The sequence below is a fragment of the Pleurodeles waltl genome, chromosome 4_1 (assembly GCF_031143425.1).
Source record: "Pleurodeles waltl isolate 20211129_DDA chromosome 4_1, aPleWal1.hap1.20221129, whole genome shotgun sequence".
NCBI lineage: Eukaryota > Metazoa > Chordata > Amphibia > Caudata > Salamandridae > Pleurodeles > Pleurodeles waltl.
In genome coordinates this window covers 55,188,357-55,210,925 of record NC_090442.1, presented here as the reverse complement: position 1 = coordinate 55,210,925, position 22,569 = coordinate 55,188,357, and the positions used below count along the sequence as shown (strand labels likewise).

Here is a 22,569-nt window from a genome sequence, read left to right as displayed (position 1 = left end):
CTCAGGGAAAGCCCTCCCAGGAGTGTTGAAGGGCAGGACGTGAAACACAGCAATCCCGGAATGGCCTGGTCTAAGATGCCTGTGCAATAGGCCTGGCCCTAGGCTTCCGGGGCTCTTCCTCGGCAGAGGCCCCAGTGGTATGAGCCCGACCAGGGCTGTGCCCGACCAGGGCTGTAGGGCGCATTGGGAGTGCGTTAGGGACGCGAAAGAGGGCGCAGGGCGCAGAACTCTGCCCGTTTCTCCCCAGGATTTTGGGGAGGACAGGGAATCTGGCCAGGTCAGTGACTAGGCTTTCCCAGAAGGAAAGTCCAGTGACAGTGGCATGTTGTGAAACACAAGATTGCTGGTGGTCTGGAGGGTGCTTTCTGTCAGCCACTTCTCCCGGGAGCAGCCAGAGAGCAGGCTGATGTCGTGCTCTGTCAAGCACAACACTGGCCCCAAACCACTGTCCTTAGCAAAAGCAGAAACATTCATAGTTTCAGTCTCCTGCATCTGATTCCTGCCATCAGCATGTGAACGTTTGGCAGTCCAAGGCTTGCCATGCAAACTTTGTTCATAGGTGTCCCATGCGAATGCATGGGCCTCATCACTACTGTCTACGGCAGGGCTCTCTGCTCAGCCTATGTAAGTGAAGCATTGGTGGTTCAGTGGTAGAATTCTCGCCTGCCACACGGGAGGCCCGGGTTCGATTCCCGGCCAATGCAAAGCGCCCTTCTTTTGGCTTTGCTTTAGAAGTCAGAGATATAGACTTGGTGGGCAAAAAAATGTCAAAGAGTGACCCCGACGTGATTTGAACACGCAACCTTCTGATCTGGAGTCAGACGCGCTACCGTTGCGCCACGAGGTCCCTGTGCATGCAGTTCTCAGCCCCGGATCAAGAAATGCTTCTGTGCCTTTTATTGGCCCTCAGTACGCCTGTGGTTAAAGTAGAAGGATTGGTGGCCCGTTTCCAGTCCTATTGGTGGAAATGACTAGAGGTGAAGAGATGAGAGAAGATAGAAATGTTGAGATAGAGCATGTCACGCAGGCAAAGCGAGAGCTCTAAGAGCAAAGCCAGACAGCTGTGTTTTAATTCAGGACTTGATGTAGGCAAAAGCATACGTCCCTGGGTGGGCTTGAACCACCAACCTTTCGGTTAACAGCCGAACGCGCTAACCGATTGCGCCACAGAGACCAACCACCACAGTGAGCGTGTTGGGACTCAATATATGTTTTTACCTTTGTGCTCCTGCCTGCAGCTCTAAGGTCCTGGCATAAGACAGGTAGGCTTAGACTCCATTGTGACATGTCTTACTTCTCTTAGAAGAAGGTTCTGAGTTGCCAGGCAGCTTATCTTCTGCCGGGCACACTTTCCTTTGCAGGCTTTCAGGTTGTGAATCCAGCACTGCTTAGGTGTTCATGTCAGACATGAGCAGCTCATTGAGCCCCACTGTGTGTTTTTTGTGGAGATACAACTCTCAGACTAGAGGGAGCAGGCGGGAAGTGGGTGAGACTCACACAGGGTGGGTGGGGCAGTTAAAGGATGTTATCTAATAGTGTAATCGAGGAGTTGGGTTTTTTGTGCACTACACTTTAACCAGCGATTCTTTCTAAAAGGAAATCCCAGGGCAGTACCCGCAATGAGTGGCATCCCCACACCCGAGGTTGCATTGTGGTAGCTGTTCCCTGAGCCCCTAGCCCCTGTCCCCATGTCGCCCTTTCTCCTCGTGTAACTCACCTCAGGTTCGGTGGCTCTGATACTTGCTGCTTCTGCGCGATCATCCCCATGATCTGGGCCTTTATACGAAATGTCATGTAAGATGACTTTATTCAGCACGGCGTTTGTCATTTGCTTGGTTGTCCTGTCACTGTTGGATGTTTTCTTGCGCAGACTACTGTCTAATGGTGGGAAGGCCACGAGACACGTGACTTTTCTCTTTCCTTGTTAGCATAGTTTCCTGCCACTGTCTTGTTGTGCTGCCTGCCTGTGAGACACGTGTCTTGCCCATCTCAGCTCCACTGTGGCATGTTAGATATGTCTTTGAGCAGAGTCCCGGTCCCAGAGCTGCTGCCTTCTCTGCACTCAGGCTTGTAAGACTGCAGGCAAAGGCCCTCCCTGGCCCCTCAGCCAGATAGATACATTTACCTGCAGGGCTCAGCTTTGGTGAAAGATATTGGCGAGAGAGAGGAAAGGGGACGGCCCGTGGTGCACCCCCTATTTTGCATAGAACCACAGCCTCCTGGGAGGGCAGAGACATGAGGGTTCTCAGGGAAAGTCCTCCCAGGAGTGTTGAAGGGCAGGACGTGAAACACAGCAATCCCGGAATGGCCTGGTCTAAGATGCCTGTGCAATAGGCCTGGCCCTAGGCTTCCGGGGCTCTTCCTCGGCAGAGGCCCCAGTGGTATGAGCCCGACCAGGGCTGTGCCCGACCAGGGCTGTAGGGCGCGTTGGGAGCGCGTTAGGGACGCGAAAGAGGGCGCAGGGCGCAGAACTCTGCCCGTTTCTCCCCAGGATTTTGGGGAGGACAGGGAATCTGGCCAGGTCAGTGACTAGGCTTTCCCAGAAGGAAAGTCCAGTGGCATGTTGTGAAACACAAGATTGCTGGTGGTCTGGAGGGTGCTTTCTGTCAGCCACTTCTCCCGGGAGCAGCCAGAGAGCAGGCTGATGTCGTGCTCTGTCAAGCACAACACTGGCCCCAAACCACTGTCCTTAGCAAAAGCAGAAACATTCATAGTTTCAGTCTCCTGCATCTGATTCCTGCCATCAGCATGTGAACGTTTGGCAGTCCAAGGCTTGCCATGCAAACTTTGTTCATAGGTGTCCCATGCGAATGCATGGGCCTCATCACTACTGTCTACGGCAGGGCTCTCTGCTCAGCCTATGTAAGTGAAGCATTGGTGGTTCAGTGGTAGAATTCTCGCCTGCCACGCGGAAGGCCCGGGTTCGATTCCCGGCCAATGCAAAGCGCCCTTCTTTTGGCTTTGCTTTAGAAGTCAGAGATATAGACTTGGTGGGGAAAAAAATGTCAAAGAGTGACCCCGACGTGATTTGAACACGCAACCTTCTGATCTGGAGTCAGACGCGCTACCGTTTCGCCACGAGGTCCCTGTGCATGCAGTTCTCAGCCCCGGATCAAGAAATGCTTCTGTGCCTTTTATTGGCCCTCAGTACGGCTGTGGTTAAAGTAGAAGGCTTGGTGGCCCGTTTCCAGTCCTATTGGTGTAAATGACTAGAGGTGAAGAGATGAGAGAAGATAGAAATGTTGAGATAGAGCATGTCACGCAGGCAAAGCGAGAGCTCTAAGAGCAAAGCCAGACAGCTGTGTTTTAATTCAGGACTTGATGTAGGCAAAAGCATACGCCCCTGGGTGGGCTTGAACCACCAACCTTTCGGTTAACAGCCAAACGCGCTAACCGATTGCGCCACAGAGACCAACCACCACAGTAAGTGTGTTGGGACTCAATATATGTTTTTACCTTTGTGCTCCTGCCTGCAGCTCTAAGGTCCTGGCATAAGACAGGTAGGCTTAGACTCCATTGTGACATGTCTTACTTCTCTTAGAAGAAGGTTCTGAGTTGCCAGGCAGCTTATCTTCTGCTGGGCACACTTTCCTTTGCAGGCTTTCAGGTTGTGAATCCAGCACTGCTTAGGTGTCCATGTCAGACATGAGCAGCTCATTGAGCCCCACTGTGTGTTTTTTGTGGAGATACAACTCTCAGACTAGAGGGAGCAGGCGGGAAGTGGGTGAGACTCACACAGGGTGGGTGGGGCAGTTAAAGGATGTTATCTAATAGTGTAATCGAGGAGTTGGGTTTTTTGTGCACTACACTTTAACCAGCGATTCTTTCTAAAAGGAAATCCCAGGGCAGTACCCGCAATGAGTGGCATCCCCACACCCGAGGTTGCATTGTGGTAGCTGTTCCCTGAGCCCCTAGCCCCTGTCCCCATGTCGCCCTTTCTCCTCGTGTAACTCACCTCAGGTTCGGTGGCTCTGATACTTGCTGCTTCTGCGCGATCATCCCCATGATCTGGGCCTTTGTACGAAATGTCATGTAAGATGACTTTATTCAGCACGGCGTTTGTCATTTGCTTGGTTGTCCTGTCACTGTTGGATGTTTTCTTGCGCAGACTACTGTCTAATGGTGGGAAGGCCACGAGACACGTGACTTTTCTCTTTCCTTGTTAGCATAGTTTCCTGCCACTGTCTTGGTGTGCTGCCAGCCTGTGAGACACGTGTCTTGCCCATCTCAGCTCCACTGTGGCATGTTAGATATGTCTTTGAGCAGAGTCCCGGTCCCAGAGCTGCTGCCTTCTCTGCACTCTGGCTTGTAAGACTGCAGGCAAAGGCCCTCCCTGGCCCCTCAGCCAGATAGATACATTTACCTGCAGGGCTCAGCTTTGGTGAAAGATATTGGCGAGAGAGAGGAAAGGGGACGGCCCGTGGTGCACCCCCTATTTTGCATAGAACCACAGCCTCCTGGGAGGGGAGAGACATGAGGGTTCTCAGGGAAAGCCCTCCCAGGAGTGTTGAAGGGCAGGACGTGAAACACAGCAATCCCGGAATGGCCTGGTCTAAGATGCCTGTGCAATAGGCCTGGCCCTAGGCTTCCGGGGCTCTTCCTCGGCAGAGGCCCCAGTGGTATGAGCCCGACCAGGGCTGTGCCCGACCAGGGCTGTAGGGCGCATTGGGAGCGCGTTAGGGACGCGAAAGAGGGCGCAGGGCGCAGAACTCTGCCCGTTTCTCCCCAGGATTTTGGGGAGGACAGGGAATCTGGCCAGGTCAGTGACTAGGATTTCCCAGAAGGAAAGTCCAGTGACAGTGGCATGTTGTGAAACACAAGATTGCTGGTGGTCTGGAGGGTGCTTTCTGTCAGCCACTTCTCCCGGGAGCAGCCAGAGAGCAGGCTGATGTCGTGCTCTGTCAAGCACAACACTGGCCCCAAACCACTGTCCTTAGCAAAAGCAGAAACATTCATAGTTTCAGTCTCCTGCATCTGATTCCTGCCATCAGCATGTGAACGTTTGGCAGTCCAAGGCTTGCCATGCAAACTTTGTTCATAGGTGTCCCATGCGAATGCATGGGCCTCATCACTACTGTCTACGGCAGGGCTCTCTGCTCAGCCTATGTAAGTGAAGCATTGGTGGTTCAGTGGTAGAATTCTCGCCTGCCGCACGGGAGGCCCGGGTTCGATTCCCGGCCAATGCAAAGCGCCCTTCTTTTGGCTTTGCTTTAGAAGTCAGAGATATAGACTTGGTGGGCAAAAAAATGTCAAAGAGTGACCCCGACGTGATTTGAACACGCAACCTTCTGATCTGGAGTCAGACGCGCTACCGTTGCGCCACGAGGTCCCTGTGCATGCAGTTCTCAGCCCCGGATCAAGAAATGCTTCTGTGCCTTTTATTGGCCCTCAGTACGCCTGTGGTTAACGTAGAAGGATTGGTGGCCCGTTTCCAGTCCTATTGGTGGAAATGACTAGAGGTGAAGAGATGAGAGAAGATAGAAATGTTGAGATAGAGCATGTCACGCAGGCAAAGCGAGAGCTCTAAGAGCAAAGCCAGACAGCTGTGTTTTAATTCAGGACTTGATGTAGGCAAAAGCATACATCCCTGGGTGGGCTTGAACCACCAACCTTTCGGTTAACAACCGAACGCGCTAACCGATTGTGCCACAGAGACCAACCACCACAGTGAGCGTGTTGGGACTCAATATATGTTTTTACCTTTGTGCTCCTGCCTGCAGCTCTAAGGTCCTGGCATAAGACAGGTAGGCTTAGACTCCATTGTGACATGTCTTACTTCTCTTAGAAGAAGGTTCTGAGTTGCCAGGCAGCTTATCTTCTGCCGGGCACACTTTCCTTTGCAGGCTTTCAGGTTGTGAATCCAGCACTGCATAGGTGTCCATGTCAGACATGAGCAGCTCATTGAGCCCCACTGTGTGTTTTTTGTGGAGATACAACTCTCAGACTAGAGGGAGCAGGCGGGAAGTGGGTGAGACTCACACAGGGTGGGTGGGGCAGTTAAAGGATGTTATCTAATAGTGTAATCGAGGAGTTGGGTTTTTTGTGCACTACACTTTAACCAGCGATTCTTTCTAAAAGGAAATCCCAGGGCAGTACCCGCAATGAGTGGCATCCCCACACCCGAGGTTGCATTGTGGTAGCTGTTCCCTGAGCCCCTAGCCCCTGTCCCCATGTCGCCCTTTCTCCTCGTGTAACTCACCTCAGGTTCGGTGGCTCTGATACTTGCTGCTTCTGCGCGATCATCCCCATGATCTGGGCCTTTATACGAAATGTCATGTAAGATGACTTTATTCAGCACGGCGTTTGTCATTTGCTTGGTTGTCCTGTCACTGTTGGATGTTTTCTTGCGCAGACTACTGTCTAATGGTGGGAAGGCCACGAGACACGTGACTTTTCTCTTTCCTTGTTAGCATAGTTTCCTGCCACTGTCTTGTTGTGCTGCCTGCCTGTGAGACACGTGTCTTGCCCATCTCAGCTCCACTGTGGCATGTTAGATATGTCTTTGAGCAGAGTCCCGGTCCCAGAGCTGCTGCCTTCTCTGCACTCTGGCTTGTAAGACTGCAGGCAAAGGCCCTCCCTGGCCCCTCAGCCAGATAGATACATTTACCTGCAGGGCTCAGCTTTGGTGAAAGATATTGGCGAGAGAGAGGAAAGGGGACGGCCTGTGGTGCACCCCCTATTTTGCATAGAACCACAGCCTCCTGGGAGGGCAGAGACATGAGGGTTCTCAGGGAAAGTCCTCCCAGGAGTGTTGAAGGGCAGGACGTGAAACACAGCAATCCCGGAATGGCCTGGTCTAAGATGCCTGTGCAATAGGCCTGGACCTAGGCTTCCGGGGCTCTTCCTCGGCAGAGGCCCCAGTGGTATGAGCCCGACCAGGGCTGTGTCCGACCAGGGCTGTAGGGCGCGTTGGGAGCGCGTTAGGGACGCGAAAGAGGGCGCAGGGCGCAGAACTCTGCCCGTTTCTCCCCAGGATTTTGGGGAGGACAGGGAATCTGGCCAGGTCAGTGACTAGGCTTTCCCAGAAGGAAAGTCCAGTGACAGTGGCATGTTGTGAAACACAAGATTGCTGGTGGTCTGGAGGGTGCTTTCTGTCAGCCACTTCTCCCGGGAGCAGCCAGAGAGCAGGCTGATGTCGTGCTCTGTCAAGCACAACACTGGCCCCAAACCACTGTCCTTAGCAAAAGCAGAAACATTCATAGTTTCAGTCTCCTGCATCTGATTCCTGCCATCAGCATGTGAACGTTTGGCAGTCCAAGGCTTGCCATGCAAACTTTGTTCATAGGTGTCCCATGCGAATGCATGGGCCTCATCACTACTGTCTACGGCAGGGCTCTCTGCTCAGCTTATGTAAGTGAAGCATTGGTGGTTCAGTGGTAGAATTCTCGCCTGCCACGCGGGAGGCCCGGGTTCGATTCCCGGCCAATGCAAAGCGCCCTTCTTTTGGCTTTGCTTTAGAAGTCAGAGATATAGACTTGGTGGGGAAAAAAATGTCAAAGAGTGACCCCGACGTGATTTGAACACGCAACCTTCTGATCTGGAGTCAGACGCGCTCCCGTTTCGCCACGAGGTCCCTGTGCATGCAGTTCTCAGCCCCGGATCAAGAAATGCTTCTGTGCCTTTTATTTGCCCTCAGTACGCCTGTGGTTAAAGTAGAAGGCTTGGTGGCCCGTTTCCAGTCCTATTGGTGTAAATGACTAGAGGTGAAGAGATGAGAGAAGATAGAAATGTTGAGATAGAGCATGTCACGCAGGCAAAGCGAGAGCTCTAAGAGCAAAGCCAGACAGCTGTGTTTTAATTCAGGACTTGATGTAGGCAAAAGCATACGTCCCTGGGTGGGCTTGAACCACCAACCTTTCGGTTAACAGCCGAACGCGCTAACCGATTGCGCCACAGAGACCAACCACCACAGTAAGTGTGTTGGGACTCAATATATGTTTTTACCTTTGTGCTCCTGCCTGCAGCTCTAAGGTCCTGGCATAAGACAGGTAGGCTTAGACTCCATTGTGACATGTCTTACTTCTCTTAGAAGAAGGTTCTGAGTTGCCAGGCAGCTTATCTTCTGCCGGGCACACTTTCCTTTGCAGGCTTTCAGGTTGTGAATCCAGCACTGCTTAGGTGTCCATGTCAGACATGAGCAGCTCATTGAGCCCCACTGTGTGTTTTTTGTGGAGATACAACTCTCAGACTAGAGGGAGCAGGCGGGAAGTGGGTGAGACTCACACAGGGTGGGTGGGGCAGTTAAAGGATGTTATCTAATAGTGTAATCGAGGAGTTGGGTTTTTTGTGCACTACACTTTAACCAGCGATTCTTTCTAAAAGGAAATCCCAGGGCAGTACCCGCAATGAGTGGCATCCCCACACCCGAGGTTGCATTGTGGTAGCTGTTCCCTGAGCCCCTAGCCCCTGTCCCCATGTCGCCCTTTCTCCTCGTGTAACTCACCTCAGGTTCGGTGGCTCTGATACTTGCTGCTTCTGCGCGATCATCCCCATGATCTGGGCCTTTGTACGAAATGTCATGTAAGATGACTTTATTCAGCACGGCGTTTGTCATTTGCTTGGTTGTCCTGTCACTGTTGGATGTTTTCTTGCGCAGACTACTGTCTAATGGTGGGAAGGCCACGAGACACGTGACTTTTCTCTTTCCTTGTTAGCATAGTTTCCTGCCACTGTCTTGTTGTGCTGCCTGCCTGTGAGACACGTGTCTTGCCCATCTCAGCTCCACTGTGGCATGTTAGATATGTCTTTGAGCAGAGTCCCGGTCCCAGAGCTGCTGCCTTCTCTGCACTCTGGCTTGTAAGACTGCAGGCAAAGGCCCTCCCTGGCCCCTCAGCCAGATAGATACATTTACCTGCAGGGCTCAGCTTTGGTGAAAGATATTGGCGAGAGAGAGGAAAGGGGACGGCCCGTGGTGCACCCCCTATTTTGCATAGAACCACAGCCTCCTGGGAGGGCAGAGACATGAGGGTTCTCAGGGAAAGCCCTCCCAGGAGTGTTGAAGGGCAGGACGTGAAACACAGCAATCCCGGAATGGCCTGGTCTAAGATGCCTGTGCAATAGGCCTGGCCATAGGCTTCCGGGGCTCTTCCTCGGCAGAGGCCCCAGTGGTATGAGCCCGACCAGGGCTGTGCCCGACCAGGGCTGTAGGGCGCGTTGGGAGCTCGTTAGGGACGCGAAAGAGGGCGCAGGGCGCAGAACTCTGCCTGTTTCTCCCCAGGATTTTGGGGAGGACAGGGAATCTGGCCAGGTCAGTGACTAGGCTTTCCCAGAAGGAAAGTCCAGTGACAGTGGCATGTTGTGAAACACAAGATTGCTGGTGGTCTGGAGGGTGCTTTCTGTCAGCCACTTCTCCCGGGAGCAGCCAGAGAGCAGGCTGATGTCGTGCTCTGTCAAGCACAACACTGGCCCCAAACCACTGTCCTTAGCAAAAGCAGAAACATTCATAGTTTCAGTCTCCTGCATCTGATTCCTGCCATCAGCATGTGAACGTTTGGCAGTCCAAGGCTTGCCATGCAAACTTTGTTCATAGGTGTCCCATGCGAATGCATGGGCCTCATCACTACTGTCTACGGCAGGGCTCTCTGGTCAGCCTATGTAAGTGAAGCATTGGTGGTTCAGTGGTAGAATTCTCGCCTGCCACGCGGGAGGCCCGGGTTCGATTCCAGGCCAATGCAAAGCGCCCTTCTTTTGGCTTTGCTTTAGAAGTCAGAGATATAGACTTGGTGGGGAAAAAAATGTCAAAGAGTGACCCCGACGTGATTTGAACACGCAACCTTCTGATCTGGAGTCAGACGCGCTACCGTTGCGCCACGAGGTCCCTGTGCATGCAGTTCTCAGCCCCGGATCAAGAAATGCTTCTGTGCCTTTTATTGGCCCTCTGTACGCCTGTGGTTAAAGTAGAAGGCTTGGTGGCCCGTTTCCAGTCCTATTGGTGGAAATGACTAGAGGTGAAGAGATGAGAGAAGATAGAAATGTTGAGATAGAGCATGTCACGCAGGCAAAGCGAGAGCTCTAAGAGCAAAGCCAGACAGCTGTGTTTTAATTCAGGACTTGATGTAGGCAAAAGCATACGTCCCTGGGTGGGCTTGAACCACCAACCTTTCGTTTAACAGCCGAACGCGCTAACCGATTGCGCCACAGAGACCAACCACCCCAGTGAGCGTGTTGGGACTCAATATTTGTTTTTACCTTTGTGCTCCTGCCTGCAGCTCTAAGGTCCTGGCATAAGACAGGTAGGCTTAGACTCCATTGTGACATGTCTTACTTCTCTTAGAAGAAGGTTCTGAGTTGCCAGGCAGCTTATCTTCTGCCGGGCACACTTTCCTTTGCAGGCTTTCAGGTTGTGAATCCAGCACTGCTTAGGTGTCCATGTCAGACATGAGCAGCTCATTGAGCCCCACTGTGTGTTTTTTGTGGAGATACAACTCTCAGACTAGAGGGAGCAGGCGGGAAGTGGGTGAGACTCACACAGGGTGGGTGGGGCAGTTAAAGGATGTTATCTAATAGTGTAATCGAGGAGTTGGGTTTTTTGTGCACTACACTTTAACCAGCGATTCTTTCTAAAAGGAAATCCCAGGGCAGTACCCGCAATGAGTGGCATCCCCACACCCGAGGTTGCATTGTGGTAGCTGTTCCCTGAGCCCATAGCCCCTGTCCCCATGTCGCCCTTTCTCCTCGTGTAACTCACCCCAGGTTCGGTGGCTCTGATACTTGCTGCTTCTGCTGCGCGATCATCCCCATGATCTGGGCCTTTGTACGAAATGTCATGTAAGATGACTTTATTCAGCACGGCGTTTGTCATTTGCTTGGTTGTCCTGTCACTGTTGGATGTTTTCTTGCGCAGACTACTGTCTAATGGTGGGAAGGCCACGAGACACGTGACTTTTCTCTTTCCTTGTTAGCATAGTTTCCTGCCACTGTCTTGGTGTGCTGCCAGCCTGTGAGACACGTGTCTTGCCCATCTCAGCTCCACTGTGGCATGTTAGATATGTCTTTGAGCAGAGTCCCGGTCCCAGAGCTGCTGCCTTCTCTGCACTCTGGCTTGTAAGACTGCAGGCAAAGGCCCTCCCTGGCCCCTCAGCCAGATAGATACATTTACCTGCAGGGCTCAGTTTTGGTGAAAGATATTGGCGAGAGAGAGGAAAGGGGACGGCCCGTGGTGCACCCCCTATTTTGCATAGAACCACAGCCTCCTGGGAGGGCAGAGACATGAGGGTTCTCAGGGAAAGCCCTCCCAGGAGTGTTGAAGGGCAGGACGTGAAACACAGCAATCCCGGAATGGCCTGGTCTAAGATGCCTGTGCAATAGGCCTGGCCCTAGGCTTCCGGGGCTCTTCCTCGGCAGAGGCCCCAGTGGTATGAGCCCGACCAGGGCTGTGCCCGACCAGGGCTGTAGGGCGCGTTGGGAGCGCATTAGGGACGCGAAAGAGGGCGCAGGGCGCAGAACTCTGCCCGTTTCTCCCCAGGATTTTGGGGAGGACAGGGAATCTGGCCAGGTCAGTGACTAGGCTTTCCCAGAAGGAAAGTCCAGTGACAGTGGCATGTTGTGAAACACAAGATTGCTGGTGGTCTGGAGGGTGCTTTCTGTCAGCCACTTCTCCCGGGAGCAGCCAGAGAGCAGGCTGATGTCGTGCTCTGTCAAGCACAACACTGGCCCCAAACCACTGTCCTTAGCAAAAGCAGAAACATTCATAGTTTCAGTCTCCTGCATCTGATTCCTGCCATCAGCATGTGAACGTTTGGCAGTCCAAGGCTTGCCATGCAAACTTTGTTCATAGGTGTCCCATGCGAATGCATGGGCCTCATCACTACTGTCTACGGCAGGGCTCTCTGCTCAGCCTATGTAAGTGAAGCATTGGTGGTTCAGTGGTAGAATTCTCGCCTGCCACGCGGGAGGCCCGGGTTCGATTCCCGGCCAATGCAAAGCGCCCTTCTTTTGGCTTTGCTTTAGAAGTCAGAGATATAGACTTGGTGGGGAAAAAAATGTCAAAGAGTGACCCCGACGTGATTTGAACACGCAACCTTCTGATCTGGAGTCAGACGCGCTACCGTTTCGCCACGAGGTCCCTGTGCATGCAGTTCTCAGCCCCGGATCAAGAAATGCTTCTGTGCCTTTTATTGGCCCTCAGTACGCCTGTGGTTAAAGTAGAAGGCTTGGTGGCCCGTTTCCAGTCCTATTGGTGGAAATGACTAGAGGTGAAGAGAAGAGAGAAGATAGAAATGTTGAGATAGAGCATGTCACGCAGGCAAAGCGAGAGCTCTAAGAGCAAAGCCAGACAGCTGTGTTTTAATTCAGGACTTGATGTAGGCAAAAGCATACGTCCCTGGGTGGGCTTGAACCACCAACCTTTCGGTTAACAGCCGAACGCGCTAACCGATTGCGCCACAGAGACCAACCACCGCAGTGAGCGTGTTGGGACTCAATATATGTTTTTACCTTTGTGCTCCTGCCTGCAGCTCTAAGGTCCTGGCATAAGACAGGTAGGCTTAGACTCCATTGTGACATGTCTTACTTCTCTTAGAAGAAGGTTCTGAGTTGCCAGGCAGCTTATCTTCTGCTGGGCACACTTTCCTTTGCAGGCTTTCAGGTTGTGAATCCAGCACTGCTTAGGTGTCCATGTCAGACATGAGCAGCTCATTGAGCCCCACTGTGTGTTTTTTGTGGAGATACAACTCTCAGACTAGAGGGAGCAGGCGGGAAGTGGGTGAGACTCACACAGGATGGGTGGGGCAGTTAAAGGATGTTATCTAATAGTGTAATCGAGGAGTTGGGTTTTTTGTGCACTACACTTTAACCAGCGATTCTTTCTAAAAGGAAATCCCAGGGCAGTACCCGCAATGAGTGGCATCCCCACACCCGAGGTTGCATTGTGGTAGCTGTTCCCTGAGCCCCTAGCCCCTGTCCCCATGTCGCCCTTTCTCCTCGTGTAACTCACCTCAGGTTCGGTGGCTCTGATACTTGCTGCTTCTGCGCGATCATCCCCATGATCTGGGCCTTTGTACGAAATGTCATGTAAGATGACTTTATTCAGCACGGCGTTTGTCATTTGCTTGGTTGTCCTGTCACTGTTGGATGTTTTCTTGCGCAGACTACTGTCTAATGGTGGGAAGGCCACGAGACACGTGACTTTTCTCTTTCCTTGTTAGCATAGTTTCCTGCCACTGTCTTGGTGTGCTGCCAGCCTGTGAGACACGTGTCTTGCCCATCTCAGCTCCACTGTGGCATGTTAGATATGTCTTTGAGCAGAGTCCCGGTCCCAGAGCTGCTGCCTTCTCTGCACTCTGGCTTGTAAGACTGCAGGCAAAGGCCCTCCCTGGCCCCTCAGCCAGATAGATACATTTACCTGCAGGGCTCAGCTTTGGTGAAAGATATTGGCGAGAGAGAGGAAAGGGGACGGCCCGTGGTGCACCCCCTATTTTGCATAGAACCACAGCCTCCTGGGAGGGGAGAGACATGAGGGTTCTCAGGGAAAGCCCTCCCAGGAGTGTTGAAGGGCAGGACGTGAAACACAGCAATCCCGGAATGGCCTGGTCTAAGATGCCTGTGCAATAGGCCTGGCCCTAGGCTTCCGGGGCTCTTCCTCGGCAGAGGCCCCAGTGGTATGAGCCCGACCAGGGCTGTGCCCGACCAGGGCTGTAGGGCGCATTGGGAGCGCGTTAGGGACGCGAAAGAGGGCGCAGGGCGCAGAACTCTGCCCGTTTCTCCCCAGGATTTTGGGGAGGACAGGGAATCTGGCCAGGTCAGTGACTAGGCTTTCCCAGAAGGAAAGTCCAGTGACAGTGGCATGTTGTGAAACACAAGATTGCTGGTGGTCTGGAGGGTGCTTTCTGTCAGCCACTTCTCCCGGGAGCAGCCAGAGAGCAGGCTGATGTCGTGCTCTGTCAAGCACAACACTGGCCCCAAACCACTGTCCTTAGCAAAAGCAGAAACATTCATAGTTTCAGTCTCCTGCATCTGATTCCTGCCATCAGCATGTGAACGTTTGGCAGTCCAAGGCTTGCCATGCAAACTTTGTTCATAGGTGTCCCATGCGAATGCATGGGCCTCATCACTACTGTCTACGGCAGGGCTCTCTGCTCAGCCTATGTAAGTGAAGCATTGGTGGTTCAGAGGTTGAATTCTCGCCTGCCACGCGGGAGGCCCGGATTCGATTCCCGGCCAATGCAAAGCGCCCTTCTTTTGGCTTTGCTTTAGAAGTCAGAGATATAGACTTGGTGGGCAAAAAAATGTAAAAGAGTGACCCCGACGTGATTTGAACACGCAACCTTCTGATCTGGAGTCAGACGCGCTACCGTTGCGCCACGAGGTCCCTGTGCATGCAGTTCTCAGCCCCGGATCAAGAAATGCTTCTGTGCCTTTTATTGGCACTCAGTACGCCTGTGGTTAAAGTAGAAGGCTTGGTGGCCCGTTTCCAGTCCTATTGGTGGAAATGACTAGAGGTGAAGAGATGAGAGAAGATAGAAATGTTGAGATAGAGCATGTCACGCAGGCAAAGCGAGAGCTCTAAGAGCAAAGCCAGACAGCTGTGTTTTAATTCAGGACTTGATGTAGGCAAAAGCATACGTCCCTGGGTGGGCTTGAACCACCAACCTTTCGGTTAACAGCCGAACGCGCTAACCGATTGCGCCACAGAGACCAACCACCGCAGTGAGCGTGTTGGGACTCAATATATGTTTTTACCTTTGTGCTCCTGCCTGCAGCTCTAAGGTCCTGGCATAAGACAGGTAGGCTTAGACTCCATTGTGACATGTCTTACTTCTCTTAGAAGAAGGTTCTGAGTTGCCAGGCAGCTTATCTTCTGCCGGGCACACTTTCCTTTGCAGGCTTTCAGGTTGTGAATCCAGCACTGCATAGGTGTCCATGTCAGACATGAGCAGCTCATTGAGCCCCACTGTGTGTTTTTTGTGGAGATACAACTCTCAGACTAGAGGGAGCAGGCGGGAAGTGGGTGAGACTCACACAGGGTGGGTGGGGCAGTTAAAGGATGTTATCTAATAGTGTAATCGAGGAGTTGGGTTTTTTGTGCACTACACTTTAACCAGCGATTCTTTCTAAAAGGAAATCCCAGGGCAGTACCCGCAATGAGTGGCATCCCCACACCCGAGGTTGCATTGTGGTAGCTGTTCCCTGAGCCCCTAGCCCCTGTCCCCATGTCGCCCTTTCTCCTCGTGTAACTCACCTCAGGTTCGGTGGCTCTGATACTTGCTGCTTCTGCGCGATCATCCCCATGATCTGGGCCTTTATACGAAATGTCATGTAAGATGACTTTATTCAGCACGGCGTTTGTCATTTGCTTGGTTGTCCTGTCACTGTTGGATGTTTTCTTGCGCAGACTACTGTCTAATGGTGGGAAGGCCACGAGACACGTGACTTTTCTCTTTCCTTGTTAGCATAGTTTCCTGCCACTGTCTTGTTGTGCTGCCTGCCTGTGAGACACGTGTCTTGCCCATCTCAGCTCCACTGTGGCATGTTAGATATGTCTTTGAGCAGAGTCCCGGTCCCAGAGCTGCTGCCTTCTCTGCACTCTGGCTTGTAAGACTGCAGGCAAAGGCCCTCCCTGGCCCCTCAGCCAGATAGATACATTTACCTGCAGGGCTCAGCTTTGGTGAAAGATATTGGCGAGAGAGAGGAAAGGGGACGGCCTGTGGTGCACCCCCTATTTTGCATAGAACCACAGCCTCCTGGGAGGGCAGAGACATGAGGGTTCTCAGGGAAAGTCCTCCCAGGAGTGTTGAAGGGCAGGACGTGAAACACAGCAATCCCGGAATGGCCTGGTCTAAGATGCCTGTGCAATAGGCCTGGACCTAGGCTTCCGGGGCTCTTCCTCGGCAGAGGCCCCAGTGGTATGAGCCCGACCAGGGCTGTGTCCGACCAGGGCTGTAGGGCGCGTTGGGAGCGCGTTAGGGACGCGAAAGAGGGCGCAGGGCGCAGAACTCTGCCCGTTTCTCCCCAGGATTTTGGGGAGGACAGGGAATCTGGCCAGGTCAGTGACTAGGCTTTCCCAGAAGGAAAGTCCAGTGACAGTGGCATGTTGTGAAACACAAGATTGCTGGTGGTCTGGAGGGTGCTTTCTGTCAGCCACTTCTCCCGGGAGCAGCCAGAGAGCAGGCTGATGTCGTGCTCTGTCAAGCACAACACTGGCCCCAAACCACTGTCCTTAGCAAAAGCAGAAACATTCATAGTTTCAGTCTCCTGCATCTGATTCCTGCCATCAGCATGTGAACGTTTGGCAGTCCAAGGCTTGCCATGCAAACTTTGTTCATAGGTGTCCCATGCGAATGCATGGGCCTCATCACTACTGTCTACGGCAGGGCTCTCTGCTCAGCTTATGTAAGTGAAGCATTGGTGGTTCAGTGGTAGAATTCTCGCCTGCCACGCGGGAGGCCCGGGTTCGATTCCCGGCCAATGCAAAGCGCCCTTCTTTTGGCTTTGCTTTAGAAGTCAGAGATATAGACTTGGTGGGGAAAAAAATGTCAAAGAGTGACCCCGACGTGATTTGAACACGCAACCTTCTGATCTGGAGTCAGACGCGCTCCCGTTTCGCCACGAGGTCCCTGTGCATGCAGTTCTCAGCCCCGGATCAAGAAATGCTTCTGTGCCTTTTATTTGCCCTCAGTACGCCTGTGGTTAAAGTAGAAGGCTTGGTGGCCCGTTTCCAGTCCTATTGGTGTAAATGACTAGAGGTGAAGAGATGAGAGAAGATAGAAATGTTGAGATAGAGCATGTCACGCAGGCAAAGCGAGAGCTCTAAGAGCAAAGCCAGACAGCTGTGTTTTAATTCAGGACTTGATGTAGGCAAAAGCATACGTCCCTGGGTGGGCTTGAACCACCAACCTTTCGGTTAACAGCCGAACGCGCTAACCGATTGCGCCACAGAGACCAACCACCACAGTAAGTGTGTTGGGACTCAATATATGTTTTTACCTTTGTGCTCCTGCCTGCAGCTCTAAGGTCCTGGCATAAGACAGGTAGGCTTAGACTCCATTGTGACATGTCTTACTTCTCTTAGAAGAAGGTTCTGAGTTGCCAGGCAGCTTATCTTCTGCCGGGCACACTTTCCTTTGCAGGCTTTCAGGTTGTGAATCCAGCACTGCTTAGGTGTCCATGTCAGACATGAGCAGCTCATTGAGCCCCACTGTGTGTTTTTTGTGGAGATACAACTCTCAGACTAGAGGGAGCAGGCGGGAAGTGGGTGAGACTCACACAGGGTGGGTGGGGCAGTTAAAGGATGTTATCTAATAGTGTAATCGAGGAGTTGGGTTTTTTGTGCACTACACTTTAACCAGCGATTCTTTCTAAAAGGAAATCCCAGGGCAGTACCCGCAATGAGTGGCATCCCCACACCCGAGGTTGCATTGTGGTAGCTGTTCCCTGAGCCCCTAGCCCCTGTCCCCATGTCGCCCTTTCTCCTCGTGTAACTCACCTCAGGTTCGGTGGCTCTGATACTTGCTGCTTCTGCGCGATCATCCCCATGATCTGGGCCTTTGTACGAAATGTCATGTAAGATGACTTTATTCAGCACGGCGTTTGTCATTTGCTTGGTTGTCCTGTCACTGTTGGATGTTTTCTTGCGCAGACTACTGTCTAATGGTGGGAAGGCCACGAGACACGTGACTTTTCTCTTTCCTTGTTAGCATAGTTTCCTGCCACTGTCTTGTTGTGCTGCCTGCCTGTGAGACACGTGTCTTGCCCATCTCAGCTCCACTGTGGCATGTTAGATATGTCTTTGAGCAGAGTCCCGGTCCCAGAGCTGCTGCCTTCTCTGCACTCTGGCTTGTAAGACTGCAGGCAAAGGCCCTCCCTGGCCCCTCAGCCAGATAGATACATTTACCTGCAGGGCTCAGCTTTGGTGAAAGATATTGGCGAGAGAGAGGAAAGGGGACGGCCCGTGGTGCACCCCCTATTTTGCATAGAACCACAGCCTCCTGGGAGGGCAGAGACATGAGGGTTCTCAGGGAAAGCCCTCCCAGGAGTGTTGAAGGGCAGGACGTGAAACACAGCAATCCCGGAATGGCCTGGTCTAAGATGCCTGTGCAATAGGCCTGGCCATAGGCTTCCGGGGCTCTTCCTCGGCAGAGGCCCCAGTGGTATGAGCCCGACCAGGGCTGTGCCCGACCAGGGCTGTAGGGCGCGTTGGGAGCTCGTTAGGGACGCGAAAGAGGGCGCAGGGCGCAGAACTCTGCCTGTTTCTCCCCAGGATTTTGGGGAGGACAGGGAATCTGGCCAGGTCAGTGACTAGGCTTTCCCAGAAGGAAAGTCCAGTGACAGTGGCATGTTGTGAAACACAAGATTGCTGGTGGTCTGGAGGGTGCTTTCTGTCAGCCACTTCTCCCGGGAGCAGCCAGAGAGCAGGCTGATGTCGTGCTCTGTCAAGCACAACACTGGCCCCAAACCACTGTCCTTAGCAAAAGCAGAAACATTCATAGTTTCAGTCTCCTGCATCTGATTCCTGCCATCAGCATGTGAACGTTTGGCAGTCCAAGGCTTGCCATGCAAACTTTGTTCATAGGTGTCCCATGCGAATGCATGGGCCTCATCACTACTGTCTACGGCAGGGCTCTCTGGTCAGCCTATGTAAGTGAAGCATTGGTGGTTCAGTGGTAGAATTCTCGCCTGCCACGCGGGAGGCCCGGGTTCGATTCCAGGCCAATGCAAAGCGCCCTTCTTTTGGCTTTGCTTTAGAAGTCAGAGATATAGACTTGGTGGGGAAAAAAATGTCAAAGAGTGACCCCGACGTGATTTGAACACGCAACCTTCTGATCTGGAGTCAGACGCGCTACCGTTGCGCCACGAGGTCCCTGTGCATGCAGTTCTCAGCCCCGGATCAAGAAATGCTTCTGTGCCTTTTATTGGCCCTCTGTACGCCTGTGGTTAAAGTAGAAGGCTTGGTGGCCCGTTTCCAGTCCTATTGGTGGAAATGACTAGAGGTGAAGAGATGAGAGAAGATAGAAATGTTGAGATAGAGCATGTCACGCAGGCAAAGCGAGAGCTCTAAGAGCAAAGCCAGACAGCTGTGTTTTAATTCAGGACTTGATGTAGGCAAAAGCATACGTCCCTGGGTGGGCTTGAACCACCAACCTTTCGTTTAACAGCCGAACGCGCTAACCGATTGCGCCACAGAGACCAACCACCCCAGTGAGCGTGTTGGGACTCAATATTTGTTTTTACCTTTGTGCTCCTGCCTGCAGCTCTAAGGTCCTGGCATAAGACAGGTAGGCTTAGACTCCATTGTGACATGTCTTACTTCTCTTAGAAGAAGGTTCTGAGTTGCCAGGCAGCTTATCTTCTGCCGGGCACACTTTCCTTTGCAGGCTTTCAGGTTGTGAATCCAGCACTGCTTAGGTGTCCATGTCAGACATGAGCAGCTCATTGAGCCCCACTGTGTGTTTTTTGTGGAGATACAACTCTCAGACTAGAGGGAGCAGGCGGGAAGTGGGTGAGACTCACACAGGGTGGGTGGGGCAGTTAAAGGATGTTATCTAATAGTGTAATCGAGGAGTTGGGTTTTTTGTGCACTACACTTTAACCAGCGATTCTTTCTAAAAGGAAATCCCAGGGCAGTACCCGCAATGAGTGGCATCCCCACACCCGAGGTTGCATTGTGGTAGCTGTTCCCTGAGCCCATAGCCCCTGTCCCCATGTCGCCCTTTCTCCTCGTGTAACTCACCCCAGGTTCGGTGGCTCTGATACTTGCTGCTTCTGCTGCGCGATCATCCCCATGATCTGGGCCTTTGTACGAAATGTCATGTAAGATGACTTTATTCAGCACGGCGTTTGTCATTTGCTTGGTTGTCCTGTCACTGTTGGATGTTTTCTTGCGCAGACTACTGTCTAATGGTGGGAAGGCCACGAGACACGTGACTTTTCTCTTTCCTTGTTAGCATAGTTTCCTGCCACTGTCTTGGTGTGCTGCCAGCCTGTGAGACACGTGTCTTGCCCATCTCAGCTCCACTGTGGCATGTTAGATATGTCTTTGAGCAGAGTCCCGGTCCCAGAGCTGCTGCCTTCTCTGCACTCTGGCTTGTAAGACTGCAGGCAAAGGCCCTCCCTGGCCCCTCAGCCAGATAGATACATTTACCTGCAGGGCTCAGTTTTGGTGAAAGATATTGGCGAGAGAGAGGAAAGGGGACGGCCCGTGGTGCACCCCCTATTTTGCATAGAACCACAGCCTCCTGGGAGGGCAGAGACATGAGGGTTCTCAGGGAAAGCCCTCCCAGGAGTGTTGAAGGGCAGGACGTGAAACACAGCAATCCCGGAATGGCCTGGTCTAAGATGCCTGTGCAATAGGCCTGGCCCTAGGCTTCCGGGGCTCTTCCTCGGCAGAGGCCCCAGTGGTATGAGCCCGACCAGGGCTGTGCCCGACCAGGGCTGTAGGGCGCGTTGGGAGCGCATTAGGGACGCGAAAGAGGGCGCAGGGCGCAGAACTCTGCCCGTTTCTCCCCAGGATTTTGGGGAGGACAGGGAATCTGGCCAGGTCAGTGACTAGGCTTTCCCAGAAGGAAAGTCCAGTGACAGTGGCATGTTGTGAAACACAAGATTGCTGGTGGTCTGGAGGGTGCTTTCTGTCAGCCACTTCTCCCGGGAGCAGCCAGAGAGCAGGCTGATGTCGTGCTCTGTCAAGCACAACACTGGCCCCAAACCACTGTCCTTAGCAAAAGCAGAAACATTCATAGTTTCAGTCTCCTGCATCTGATTCCTGCCATCAGCATGTGAACGTTTGGCAGTCCAAGGCTTGCCATGCAAACTTTGTTCATAGGTGTCCCATGCGAATGCATGGGCCTCATCACTACTGTCTACGGCAGGGCTCTCTGCTCAGCCTATGTAAGTGAAGCATTGGTGGTTCAGTGGTAGAATTCTCGCCTGCCACGCGGGAGGCCCGGGTTCGATTCCCGGCCAATGCAAAGCGCCCTTCTTTTGGCTTTGCTTTAGAAGTCAGAGATATAGACTTGGTGGGGAAAAAAATGTCAAAGAGTGACCCCGACGTGATTTGAACACGCAACCTTCTGATCTGGAGTCAGACGCGCTACCGTTTCGCCACGAGGTCCCTGTGCATGCAGTTCTCAGCCCCGGATCAAGAAATGCTTCTGTGCCTTTTATTGGCCCTCAGTACGCCTGTGGTTAAAGTAGAAGGCTTGGTGGCCCGTTTCCAGTCCTATTGGTGGAAATGACTAGAGGTGAAGAGAAGAGAGAAGATAGAAATGTTGAGATAGAGCATGTCACGCAGGCAAAGCGAGAGCTCTAAGAGCAAAGCCAGACAGCTGTGTTTTAATTCAGGACTTGATGTAGGCAAAAGCATACGTCCCTGGGTGGGCTTGAACCACCAACCTTTCGGTTAACAGCCGAACGCGCTAACCGATTGCGCCACAGAGACCAACCACCGCAGTGAGCGTGTTGGGACTCAATATATGTTTTTACCTTTGTGCTCCTGCCTGCAGCTCTAAGGTCCTGGCATAAGACAGGTAGGCTTAGACTCCATTGTGACATGTCTTACTTCTCTTAGAAGAAGGTTCTGAGTTGCCAGGCAGCTTATCTTCTGCTGGGCACACTTTCCTTTGCAGGCTTTCAGGTTGTGAATCCAGCACTGCTTAGGTGTCCATGTCAGACATGAGCAGCTCATTGAGCCCCACTGTGTGTTTTTTGTGGAGATACAACTCTCAGACTAGAGGGAGCAGGCGGGAAGTGGGTGAGACTCACACAGGATGGGTGGGGCAGTTAAAGGATGTTATCTAATAGTGTAATCGAGGAGTTGGGTTTTTTGTGCACTACACTTTAACCAGCGATTCTTTCTAAAAGGAAATCCCAGGGCAGTACCCGCAATGAGTGGCATCCCCACACCCGAGGTTGCATTGTGGTAGCTGTTCCCTGAGCCCCTAGCCCCTGTCCCCATGTCGCCCTTTCTCCTCGTGTAACTCACCTCAGGTTCGGTGGCTCTGATACTTGCTGCTTCTGCGCGATCATCCCCATGATCTGGGCCTTTGTACGAAATGTCATGTAAGATGACTTTATTCAGCACGGCGTTTGTCATTTGCTTGGTTGTCCTGTCACTGTTGGATGTTTTCTTGCGCAGACTACTGTCTAATGGTGGGAAGGCCACGAGACACGTGACTTTTCTCTTTCCTTGTTAGCATAGTTTCCTGCCACTGTCTTGGTGTGCTGCCAGCCTGTGAGACACGTGTCTTGCCCATCTCAGCTCCACTGTGGCATGTTAGATATGTCTTTGAGCAGAGTCCCGGTCCCAGAGCTGCTGCCTTCTCTGCACTCTGGCTTGTAAGACTGCAGGCAAAGGCCCTCCCTGGCCCCTCAGCCAGATAGATACATTTACCTGCAGGGCTCAGCTTTGGTGAAAGATATTGGCGAGAGAGAGGAAAGGGGACGGCCCGTGGTGCACCCCCTATTTTGCATAGAACCACAGCCTCCTGGGAGGGGAGAGACATGAGGGTTCTCAGGGAAAGCCCTCCCAGGAGTGTTGAAGGGCAGGACGTGAAACACAGCAATCCCGGAATGGCCTGGTCTAAGATGCCTGTGCAATAGGCCTGGCCCTAGGCTTCCGGGGCTCTTCCTCGGCAGAGG

At 52.7% G+C, this 22,569-nt stretch overlaps 15 non-coding genes across 15 annotated transcripts; 4 read left to right on the top strand and 11 right to left on the bottom strand.

Annotated features, from left to right (window-relative positions):
- Positions 1 to 775: 775 nt before the first annotated feature.
- Positions 776 to 847, bottom strand: TRNAW-CCA (transfer RNA tryptophan (anticodon CCA)). Its single transcript has one exon. It is a non-coding gene; the product is annotated as a tRNA-Trp (tRNA).
- Positions 848 to 1,100: 253 nt separating this feature from the next.
- Positions 1,101 to 1,174, bottom strand: TRNAN-GUU (transfer RNA asparagine (anticodon GUU)). Its single transcript has one exon. It is a non-coding gene; the product is annotated as a tRNA-Asn (tRNA).
- Positions 1,175 to 5,257: 4,083 nt separating this feature from the next.
- Positions 5,258 to 5,329, bottom strand: TRNAW-CCA (transfer RNA tryptophan (anticodon CCA)). Its single transcript has one exon. It is a non-coding gene; the product is annotated as a tRNA-Trp (tRNA).
- A 2,030-nt stretch (positions 5,330 to 7,359) lies between these two features.
- Positions 7,360 to 7,430, top strand: TRNAG-GCC (transfer RNA glycine (anticodon GCC)). The gene has a single exon. It is a non-coding gene; the product is annotated as a tRNA-Gly (tRNA).
- Positions 7,431 to 7,826: 396 nt separating this feature from the next.
- On the bottom strand, positions 7,827 to 7,900 carry TRNAN-GUU (transfer RNA asparagine (anticodon GUU)). Its single transcript has one exon. It is a non-coding gene; the product is annotated as a tRNA-Asn (tRNA).
- A 1,845-nt stretch (positions 7,901 to 9,745) lies between these two features.
- TRNAW-CCA (transfer RNA tryptophan (anticodon CCA)) lies at positions 9,746 to 9,817 on the bottom strand. The gene has a single exon. It is a non-coding gene; the product is annotated as a tRNA-Trp (tRNA).
- A 2,033-nt stretch (positions 9,818 to 11,850) lies between these two features.
- TRNAG-GCC (transfer RNA glycine (anticodon GCC)) lies at positions 11,851 to 11,921 on the top strand. The gene has a single exon. It is a non-coding gene; the product is annotated as a tRNA-Gly (tRNA).
- Positions 11,922 to 12,317: 396 nt separating this feature from the next.
- On the bottom strand, positions 12,318 to 12,391 carry TRNAN-GUU (transfer RNA asparagine (anticodon GUU)). Its single transcript has one exon. It is a non-coding gene; the product is annotated as a tRNA-Asn (tRNA).
- Positions 12,392 to 14,236: 1,845 nt separating this feature from the next.
- Positions 14,237 to 14,308, bottom strand: TRNAW-CCA (transfer RNA tryptophan (anticodon CCA)). The gene has a single exon. It is a non-coding gene; the product is annotated as a tRNA-Trp (tRNA).
- Positions 14,309 to 14,561: 253 nt separating this feature from the next.
- On the bottom strand, positions 14,562 to 14,635 carry TRNAN-GUU (transfer RNA asparagine (anticodon GUU)). Its single transcript has one exon. It is a non-coding gene; the product is annotated as a tRNA-Asn (tRNA).
- A 1,703-nt stretch (positions 14,636 to 16,338) lies between these two features.
- TRNAG-GCC (transfer RNA glycine (anticodon GCC)) lies at positions 16,339 to 16,409 on the top strand. The gene has a single exon. It is a non-coding gene; the product is annotated as a tRNA-Gly (tRNA).
- Positions 16,410 to 16,805: 396 nt separating this feature from the next.
- Positions 16,806 to 16,879, bottom strand: TRNAN-GUU (transfer RNA asparagine (anticodon GUU)). Its single transcript has one exon. It is a non-coding gene; the product is annotated as a tRNA-Asn (tRNA).
- A 1,845-nt stretch (positions 16,880 to 18,724) lies between these two features.
- TRNAW-CCA (transfer RNA tryptophan (anticodon CCA)) lies at positions 18,725 to 18,796 on the bottom strand. Its single transcript has one exon. It is a non-coding gene; the product is annotated as a tRNA-Trp (tRNA).
- A 2,033-nt stretch (positions 18,797 to 20,829) lies between these two features.
- TRNAG-GCC (transfer RNA glycine (anticodon GCC)) lies at positions 20,830 to 20,900 on the top strand. The gene has a single exon. It is a non-coding gene; the product is annotated as a tRNA-Gly (tRNA).
- A 396-nt stretch (positions 20,901 to 21,296) lies between these two features.
- On the bottom strand, positions 21,297 to 21,370 carry TRNAN-GUU (transfer RNA asparagine (anticodon GUU)). The gene has a single exon. It is a non-coding gene; the product is annotated as a tRNA-Asn (tRNA).
- Between the last annotated feature and the right edge of the window lie 1,199 nt (positions 21,371 to 22,569).